This window comes from Balearica regulorum, chromosome W (genome assembly GCF_011004875.1).
Source record: "Balearica regulorum gibbericeps isolate bBalReg1 chromosome W, bBalReg1.pri, whole genome shotgun sequence".
Classification (NCBI taxonomy): Eukaryota; Metazoa; Chordata; class Aves; order Gruiformes; family Gruidae; genus Balearica; species Balearica regulorum.
In genome coordinates, this window is record NC_046219.1 from 24914356 (window position 1) to 24925106 (window position 10751).

Sequence of the window (10751 nt, forward strand, 5' to 3'; positions counted from 1 at the left end):
AGGGCAGATTTAGATTAGATGTTAGGAAGAAATTCTTTACTGTGAGAGTGGTGAGGTACTGGAAGAGGTTGCCCAGAGAGGTTGTGGATGTCCTCTCCCTGGAAGTGTTTAAGGCCAGGTTGGATGAGGCTTTGGGCAAAATGGTCTAGTGGAGGGTGTCCCTGCCCGCAGCAGGGTGGGTTGGAACTAGATGATCTTTGAGGTCCCTTCCAACCCAAACCATTCTATGATTCTATGATTCTATGATTCTATGATTCTATGATTCTGATTGTATGGAAGGAACTTCTGATTTGTATTTGCAAGAAGTGAGTAACAAGGATGAGATTCAAACCAGGCTTAACCATGGAAACTATTGCAGAGGTTATCCATGCATGTGAAGCATGCGCTGCGATCAAACAAGCCAAGTGGTTAAAGCCTGTCTGGTATGGAGGATGATGGCTAAAATAGAAATATGGGTAAGCCTGGCAGATTCTTATATCACATTCCCACAAATCTGCCAAGGCAAGCGCTATGTACTTACAATGGTGGAAACAACCACCAGATGCCTGGAAACATATCCTGTGCCCCATGCCACCACCCGGAACACTATCCTGGGCCTTGAAAAGCAAGTCCTGTGGCGACTTGGCACCCCAGAGAGAATTGAGTCAGACAACGGGACTCATTTCTGGAACAACCTCATAGACAGCTGGGCCAAAGAGCATGGCATTGAGTGGGTGTATCACATCCCCTACCATGCACCAGCCTCTGGGAAAATCGAAAGGTACAATGGACTGGTAAAGACTACCCAGAGAGCAATGGGTGGTGGGACCCTCAAACACTGGGACACACATTTAGCAAAGGCCACCTGGTTAGTCAACACTAGGGGATCTACCAATCGAGCTGGCCCTGCCCAATCAAAACTTCCACGTACTGTAGAAGGGGATAAAGTCCCCCTAGTGCACATGAAGACTGTGTTAGGGAAGACAGTCTGGGTTACTCCTGCCTCAGTCAAAGGCAAACTGAACTGTGGGACTGCTTTTGCTCCGGGACCTGGGTGTACTTGGTGGGTGATGCGGAAGGATGGGGAAGTTCGGTGTGTACCTCAAGGGGATTTGATTTTGGGTGAGAATAGCCAATTATTTATATTGTATGGTGTTGATTGCTACATAATACTGCATGTCATCACTGCTATGATTGCTATATGCCATAACAATGGTATTACAGTAAGAATCGCCCAGACTAATGAAGAATTAACTTTATGAAACCTAGCAAGGTGCAGAGGTGATGAAACCAGAACTGGATTCAGCAACCAGCGCCCAGCAACTTCCTCGAGATTGACATCTGCAACACACACACCCCATGACCATGGACCGTGTCAGATACATCAGCTACGAGCTCTGGATGCAGCATGCAACAATCCAACACCACACACCATCTCCCCTGCCCTGAGAGACTGTTATGACAGATGGAGTCCAAAAGTCATGGACTAAAGGAACTCAGTAGACATTTTAGAGGGATGGCCCATAGACTAAAAGGGAATGATTGTGTGTACATATCAAAAGACAGGAAAAGTGATGGTGATTAATTGGAATTTATTGGGAAGTATAGGACATGGGCACAGTGTAGATGGTATGGAATATCGGGTGGATATTGTCCTGGTTTTCGCTGAGATAGAGTTAATTTTCTTTCTAGTAGCTGGTATAGTGCTGTGTTTTGGATTTCATATGAGAATAATGTTGATAACACATTGATCTTTTTAGTTGTTGCTAGTGTCTACACTAAGTCAAGGACTTTTCAGCTTCTCACACCCTGCCAGGTGCACAAGAAGCTGAGAGAGCCAAAGGGATATTCCCTACCACATGCTCCATATATAACTGGGGAAACTAGCCAGGAGGCAGATTTGCTGCTCAGAAACAGACTGGGCATCGGCTTGTTTTGGTTTTTTTTTTTCCTTTCCCATGTGGTGAGCAATTGCATTTGTGCATCACTTGTATTATTACTGTTATTATTACTCCTTTGTTATCCTATTAAACTGTCTTTATCTCAGCCCATGAGTTTTTTATTCCATTCTTCTCCCCATCCCCTTGGTGCAAGTGTCTGTATGGTGCTTAGTTACTGGCTGAAGTTAAACCATGATATAGGTAAATTACTACATCAGCTGAGTGAGTCAACTAGCTGTGTAACTATTTGCCCCTGAATTAGTCAAGAGTGTAAATTTCTTTCTGTGTTAGCCAGTCCAACATAGAGTATAAAAACTGAATAACCAACAAAAAGAAGTTTGAAGAGAGCAACAGGCTTGATCTTGTTTCAGCTCACATATTCCTTTACAGCAGCTGGAGATAATCGGTGTTGTTATGGTGAGCATATTATAGAGACCAATAAGGAGAAACATGTTTGTTTTGTGATTCAACTGTATATTGCAATTGCTACCCATGCTGTGATTTAAGTACACTGCTCTATCGCTCTGCATAATCAAATATTTCACTAGGGGAAGGTGGTCAAACACTGGAACAGGGGCCCAGAGATTGTGGGATCTCCATCGTTAGAGATATTCAAACCTCAACTGGACACAGCCTGGAGCAACCTGCTCTAGATGACCCTGCTTTGAGCAGGAGGTTGAACTAGAAACCTCTAGAGGTCCTTTCCAACCTGAATTATTCTGTGATTCTAAATTTCAGCAGCTAGTTCTAGCACATCACCAGAATCTTATCAAGAATGTTAAGTATAACATTCTTTTAAGGCTGATTAAGGCTGTTTGTTAGGCCAGTGCAACCTGATCATGAATTGCTATAGTAATACAACCAAAGTTTAGCACTATAGTAGATTTAGCCACTGTGAAGAAATTGTTCCCTGTTAGTTTCGGGAAAAAGCTTTTCCTGAAATAAATAATACTTGAGTACACTGAGGTTTCATATCTCCACCATCTGTCTTTTGTCGGAGCCAGGGGAAACATGACACGAAGTGGAAAATGAATGATGATATGGAAGTAGGTACTATTCTACACCTAAATTTTAGAGATTTGGATTTTTCAGAAAAACCACTGGTAGTCCTAACACCAGGCCATTGAAAATCAAAGTAAGGGAGCAAAAAAAGAAACAAGAAAAATGAAACACATTTTATTTTAAAAACATGTGAATAGGAATGTAATAAATAATTTTGATCTTCATATATATAACACAGGAAGGTATGAACACAGCAAAATGTAACCAATCACTAGCTTAAGAAATGGAATCAAGAATAATTTTTCTCTAGCATCTGTTAAGTAACCACATCAGCATGTATTTAATGTCATAGAAGTGGGAAGGTTCCCTATCTTCTCTTTCCAATGTGGGGACCTGAATAAAACAGCAGTTCAAATCAAGAGCTGATCTTCCTGAAAATTCAAAAAGTTGCATTAAACCCAAATGGTGGGTCAGAAGAGTAACCAGAAGTATTTCAGTAGTGACAGCTATATTGCCAAAAGAACTTCAGAGTAAAAGATTATATAGCCAGTGAGTAGTTGTATTGGGTCTGGCTGAGGTGGAGTCAGGTTTTCCCCATAGCAGCCCTCATAGTGCTGTGCTGTGTATTGGTAACTAGCAAGGCGTTGACAACACACCAGTGTTTTGGCTACTACTGAGCAGTGCCGGCACAGCATCAAGGCTGTGTCTCCAACATTTCTCCCCCCCTCAGCAGTAGGCTGGGAGTGGGCATGATCTTGGGAGGGGACATAGCCAGGACCGCTGACCCAAACTGACCAAAGGGATATTCCATACCATATGACGTCTGCTCAGCAATAAAAACTAAAAGAGAAAGGAGGAGGAGGGGGGACAGTTGTTATTACGACATTTGTCTTCCAGAGCAACCACTACGCGTACTGAGGCCCTACTTCCCGAGAAGTGACTGGACATCACCTGCTGATGGGAAGTAGAGAATAAATCTTTTGTTTTCCTTTGCTTCCATGTGTGGCCTTTTGCTGTATTAAACTGCCTTTATCTTTACCCATGAGGTTTTTTCTATCTTATTTTCTACCCCCCTGTCCTCCTGAGGAGTGGAGTGACAGAGCAGCTTGGTGGACACCTGGTATCCAGCCAAGGTTAAACCACCACAGTCCTTTTTGGCACCCAACATGGGGCATGAGACAATGATGGTTTTGTATTAAGCATGCTACAGCTATAGGAGTTATCAAGTGGCAAGCATCTGTGCAGGTCATGGAGTTTGTTAGCTGCACTGCTTATCAATTTATTTTCCTGAGCTTGGGAAGATGTTAGTACAAATAATGGATCTGTGCTTTGCCCTGGCATTGATGGCCTTACTGTGCTGGGGGAGCTATCTTGTGGAGAAGATGAGGGAATACATCTCTCTCTTACTCGAGACTGATGTGGGTGGTTTTATTATGCAGGCTCCGGAGGTCCTTGTTCACCCTTATGTGAGCTATTTAATATTACTAATTAACACTGTTGGCATATTATGGGGTTTGTGGAATCTCATCTCATTCTGGTTTAAGAGAAGACAACTTTTGGGTGAGGCGATTGTGAAATGTGCCTCTTCATCTCTGCGGGCCAGCACGTTGGCTGTCAGGGGCACCCCAAGAAGTCAGTGCCCTCCTGTCCTCGTGTCCCATCCCACTCGGTGGGTTAGGGTGAGGTTTACTTTTTAATTCTCTGCACGGTTATCAGGAGAAACAACAATTACTCTAGAGGTTCAAACAAATGACAAATTTACTTAAAACTCAGCAGAACTACAAAAGATAGAGGCTTGGCAAAAGTTATAACAATACTTAAAACTTAGCAGAACTATGAAAGATAATGGCTTAGCAAAACTTGTAATGATATTACCCTAATGTGCCAAAAATGAAGAGACAAAGAGAGTGGCAGAGAGGAAAAGAAAGAGAGAAAGAAAGAGAGAGAGAGAGAGGAAAAGAGAAAAGAGACAAAGAGAAAGAAAGAAAGAGAGAAAGAGATGGAGGAAAAGAGAAAAGATATCACCACCCTTGGATCCAGCGATGTTCTCTGCTCGTAGTTGTAGTCCTCAGGTGGCGGGCGCACACTGAAAACTTATGTTTCCCCTTTTTATAACCCAATGTGCCCGCCCCATAGGCGGGGGTCTGTCATCACTGAACAGGCGCAATACATGCTCAGGAATGTTCAGAAATGTTCTAGAAATGAGTTGATGGGTTGTGGGGGTCTTGGGGGTCTCACTGTCCCCCTCCTTCGGGGCTGACCAAGTGAGTGATGATCTTTCACAAGCACATGCGTGCAGAAGACAGATGGTCTTTGTCTACATGTTTCAGGAATAGAGGAGTGGTCTCACAAGACATTATCCTGCCTCCATAGGTTCCATTCGTGGTCGACACTCCCTCATCATCAGCCTATCCCTGCCCGTGTCAAGAAGGGTGTTTGCGACATTCACTTGTTATCAGAGCCTTACACCTCATCAGAGGGAAAGGGAGCCCCAGGTGCATGCCATGTGGCGCACTCTGGTTCTTTTTGCATGACAAGGGGGAGGACATGAGGGAGTGGGATGGTGAACCCACCTTTAAGCTGGAAGCCCATGTATGTGAACTGAGAGGAAGACAGCTGTTAAGAAGGGGTCACCCAAGAAGGCTGTCAGCGTAGTTGCCACGGAGACACAAGAAGGCAATCAGTGATCTCCCAGATATAGAAAAAGAACTGAAATCACCTCCCTTGATCCTGGTGAGGGGACTTCTGGTCTGGCACTGCGAGGGTCAGACAGTGAATACTCTGACCAGGAACAGGAATAGAGGGTCCCTGCCTTCGGCCAGGAGGAGGAAAGGGACGACCGGGTATACTGGACTGTGTGGATTCGATGGCCTGGCACATCAGACCCATAGAAGTATAAGGCTTTGGTAGACACTGGTGCACAGTGTACACTGATACCATCAGGGTATAGGGGCAGAGAACCCATCCGGATCTCTGGAGTGACAGGGGGATGCCAAGAATTGTCTGTATTGGAGGCTGAGGTGAGCTTAACAGGGGACAAGTGGGAGAAGCACCCCATTGTGACCGGCCCAGAGGCCCCTTGTATCCTTGGCATAGATTACCTCAGGAGAGGGTACTTCAAGGACCCAAAGGGGTACCGATGGGCTTTCGGTGTAGCCACTGTGAACGCAGAGAAGATCAAACGGTTATCTACCCTGTCTGGTCTCTCAGAAGATCCCTTTGTTGTGGGATTGCTGCAAGTTGAAGAACAACAGGTGCCAATTGCTACCAGGACAGTGCACCGGCGGCAATATCGCACAAATCGAGACTCCCTGGCTCCCATCCATGAGCTGATTCATCAACTAGAGAACCAGGGAGTCATCAGCAAGACTCATTCACCTTTTAATAGTCCCATATGGCCAGTGCAAAAGTCTGATGGAGAGTGGAGGTTAACAGTGGACTATCGTGGCCTGAACGAAGTGACACCACCACTGAGTGCTGCTGTACCAGACATGTTAGAGCTCCAATATGAACTGGAGTCAAAAGCAGCCAAGTGGTATGCTACAATGGACATCGCTAATGCATTCTTCTCAATTCCTTTGGCAGCAGAGTGCAGGCTAAAATTTGCTTTCACATGGAGGGGTGTCCAATACACCTGGAACTGACTGCCCCAGGGGTGGAATCATAGAATCATAGAATAGTTTGGAATGGAAGGGATCTTTAAAGGTCATGTAGTCCAACCCCCCTGCAATAAGCAGGGACATTTTCAACTAGATCAGATTGTTCAAAGCCCCATCCAATCTGACCTTGAATTTTTCCAGGGATGGGGCATCTACTATCTCTCTGGACAACCTGTTCCAATGTTTCACCACCCTCATCATAAAATTTTTTTCCTTATATCTAGTCTAAATCTACTCTCTTTTAGTTTAAAACCATTATCCCTTGTCCTGTCACTACAGGGTCTGCTAAAAAGTTTGTCCCCATCTTTCTTATAAGCCTCCTTTAATGTGCTGGTTTGGGCTGGAATAGTTATTTTTCTTCATAGTAGATAGTATGAGGCTATGTTTTGGATTTATGCTGAAAACAGTGTTGATAATATTGAGATTTTTTTGTTGTTCTTGAGCAGTGCTTACACAGAGTCAAGGCCTTTTCTGCTTCTCACACTGCCCCTCCAGCGGGATGGCTGGGGGTGTACAAGAAGTTGGGAGGGGACACAGTTGGGACAGCTGACATCAACTGACCAAAGGGATATTCCATACCATATGATGTCATGCTCAGCATATAAGGGGCAGGAGGAAAAGGAAGGAAGGGAGGGGACATTTGGAATGATGGCGTTTGTCTTCCCAAGTAACTGTTATGCGTGATGGAGCCTTGCTTTCCTGGAGATGGCTGAACAACCGCCTGCCGATGGGAAGCAGTGAATGAATTCCTTCTTTTGCTTTGATTGCATACGTGGCTTTTGCTTTACTTATTAAATTGTCTTTATCTCAACCCACAAGTTTTCTCACTTTCACTCTTCCAAGTGGCTGCATGGTGCTTAGTCGCCAGACAGGGTTAAACCACGACATTTAAGTATTGAAAGGCTATAATAAGGTCTCCCCAGAGCCTTCTCTTCTTCAGGCAGAACAAGCTCAACTCTCAGTCTTTCCTCATATGAGAGGTGTTCCAGCCCTCTGATCATTTTTGTGGCCCTCCTCTGGACCCACTCCAACAGGTCCATGTCTTTCCTGTGCTGAGGACTCCAGAGCTGGATGCAGTACTCCAGGTGGGGTCTTATGAGAGCAGAGTAGAGGGGCAGGATCACCTCCCTCGACCTGATGGTCACACTTCTTTTGATCCAGCCCAGGATATGGTTGGCTTTCTGGGCTGCAAGCGTACATTGCTGGCTGATGTCCAGCTTTTCATCCACCAGTACCCCCAAGTCCTTCTCTTCAAGGGCTGTTCTCAATCCCTTCATCCCCCAGCCTGTATTGATATCGGGGGTTGCCCTGAGCCATGTGCAGGACCTTGCACTTGGCCTTGTTGAACCTCATGATGTTCAAATGGGCCCACTTCTTGAGATTGTCCAGGTCCCTCTGAATGGCATCCCATCCCTCAGGCATATCAACCGCACCACACAGCTTGGTGTCGTCGGCAAACTTGCTGAGGGTGCACTTGGTCCTACTTTCTGGGTCATTGATGAAGGTATTAAACAGTACTGGTCCCAATACAGACCCCTGAGGGACACCACTTGTCACTGATCTCCATATGGACATTGAGCCATTGACCACTACCCTCTGTATGCGACCATCCAACCAGTTCCTCATCCACCAAACTGTCTGTCCATCAAATCCATATCTATCAAATTTAGAGAAGGATGTTGTGGGGGACTGTGTCAAAGACATTACAGAAGTCCAGATAGATGACATCCATAGCTCTTCCCTTGTCCACCAAAGCAGTCACTCCATCGCAGAAGGCAACTAGATTAGTCAGGCAGGAGCTGCCCTTGGTGAAGCCATGCTGGCTGTCTCGAATCACCTCCCTGTCCTCCATGTGCCTTAGCATAGCTTCCAGGAGGATCTGTTCCATGATCTTCCCAGGCACAGAGGTGAGGCTGACAGGTCGGTAGTTCCCAGGGTCCTCCTTTCTACCCTTTTTAAAAATGAGTGCAATGTTTCCCTTTTTCCAGTCAACAAGGACTTCACCTGACTGCCATGACTTCTCAAATATCATGGAGAATGGCTTGACAACTACATCAGCCAATTCCTTCAGGACTCTGGGATGCACCTCATCAGGTCCCATAAACTTATGTATGTTCAGATTCCTCAGGTGATCACGAACCTGATCTTCTCTTACAGTGAGAGAGGCTTTGCTCCCCTAGTCCGTCTTGCGGTCCATCCACTGAAAGGTGTGGGAAGAGAGATTGCCAGTGAAGACTGAGGCAAAAAAGTTGTTGAGTACCTCAGCCTTTTCCTCATCCGTTTTTACCAGTTTGCCAGTTGTGTTCATCAGGGGGGTACACTTTCTTTGAGCATCCTTTTCTAGCTGACAAATCCACCTCCAGGAAGGATTCTAACAAGTCCTCTGTATCTCCTCTTCTGGTGGATGGAAGGAGTTCAGAGTCCACAGTCCCCGAAAACCCTTAGTCTGTGGTGTGGCACCTAGGCCTTGGAAACCACTTGCAGTGCACACACAGAAAATGTTTTCCTTATACCCAGATGGAGCACCGAGAGGGCAGGAACACAGGGAAAACACCTGGGTTCTCTTGCCTGGTCGAAAAAGTAAAAAGCAGGGGATTTTCTCCCCCTCACACCCCACTGTCTGCTCTGTCACTTAGGTATGATAAGCTGAAGGAGCCTTCCTTGGTTTGAGTGGAAAAAAAAAAGAAAAACACAAAGGGACCTCATTAGTACCCGCTCACTACTGCGGGGGGTGGGGAGGAAAAGTATAGAAAGAAACCAGAGTTGGGCCCAGAGCCTTTTGTCATGCCAGACAGCTTGTCTTCCTTCCTTGCCCCTCATCACCTCCCAGGCTCATTGAGAGGAGCGAAAACAAAAGCCAGAGATCCCAGTATGGGAGGGGATGAGGAGCTTTGCATCCAGTCACAGAGAGCAGAACATAAGAAGGTGAAGATGAGATAGAAGAGAAGCTCCCCTCCACCCCTACCCACCAGGTCTCCACCTCACCTGCTTGCCCCGGTAGAAGAGGCGCTGGCGGTCGGGGCTCACACAGAAGGTCTTCTGGATCTTCTCCCGCAAACATTCAATCTTGGTGAGACGACTCAGATCATCAATAATATGGGTCTCAGTGCCGTCTATGGTACGAACTTGGATCCACATGGTGTGCGCCTTCTGCTAGCCACTTGTGGTGAAGGGGAGGTCTTGTTCTCCGAGTGTGTGATAACGGAAGATAAAACAGGCGTTTCCCTCACTTCTTTGTTCAGCTCAATGGAAGCAGATTTTTTGAATCCCACCGAACAAGCACGAGCCTCCCTGCCCGCAGGCCTTGCTCAGAAGAGCGCAGAGAGGTAAAGGAGACCTGACCCAGTCCTCGTCTATTCCCCAAGCGTACCCTGTAATCACACAAACAGAACTATAAAAGCTCTCCAAGCCAGCACAACAAAAGGCAAAGTCTGGCAGGGATCGCCACAGGCAGGTCTAACAAACACCACCACGAGCCATCACCAACCCTCAGAGAGTGTTTACTAGCCGCTACCGCTCTCGTACAGAGGTCACGGCGCCAATAGTGATCTCGCGAGAGTCCTCAGCTGTAAAGAGACAAGACTGGGAAATGGGGGGGAGGATAGATAGCATCATCACCTCTCCTTCCGCATTCGGCTTTACACAAAGCCCCGCCCCGCCCCGCCCTTTGAGCATTCTCTGGCCGGCATCTTTTTTCTTCCTGCTCGGTAGCTGTATCAAGGACTTGGGGGGGGAGGAGGATAGTTGAGCGTAGAGGAAGCGGCCATTATCGTTCCTATGGGAGCCAAGCAGGAACGTCATCTCATTCCCTTACTAGTCTCAGGCCTGCAAATTATACCAATGACATAGGAAGAGACTCCATGCTTCTACCTTTCCCTTTCAGACACACACAGAGTCAGGACCCAGCATGTCAGGTGTAACAGTGACACAAAAGTGTGGACCTGACATGGCATAAATAAAAAGCAAGTAAAACTGCTTTGCATCCACTGATGAAATCTAGGTCCCAATGTTTCCCAGTACAAAAGTGCCATCAAAACTGCAATTCAGCCAGATTTTGCTCTGCCTAATGAATCCAGAATAGATCTGTCTGCTCTTATCATATAAGAAAAGTGCAGATGTGGGCCAGGACAAAAACATCAAGCCTCTTTTTTTTAACACAGATCAGACGTGT

General features: G+C 46.2%; 1 long non-coding RNA gene across 1 annotated transcript; it reads right to left on the reverse strand.

Moving 5' to 3' along the window:
- Positions 1–4661: 4661 nt before the first annotated feature.
- Positions 4662–10129, reverse strand: LOC142599138 (uncharacterized). Its single transcript, XR_012832816.1, has 2 exons — positions 9566–10129; positions 4662–9226 (listed from the first exon to the last, which is right to left on the reverse strand). It is a non-coding gene; the product is annotated as an uncharacterized LOC142599138 (long non-coding RNA).
- Between the last annotated feature and the right edge of the window lie 622 nt (positions 10130–10751).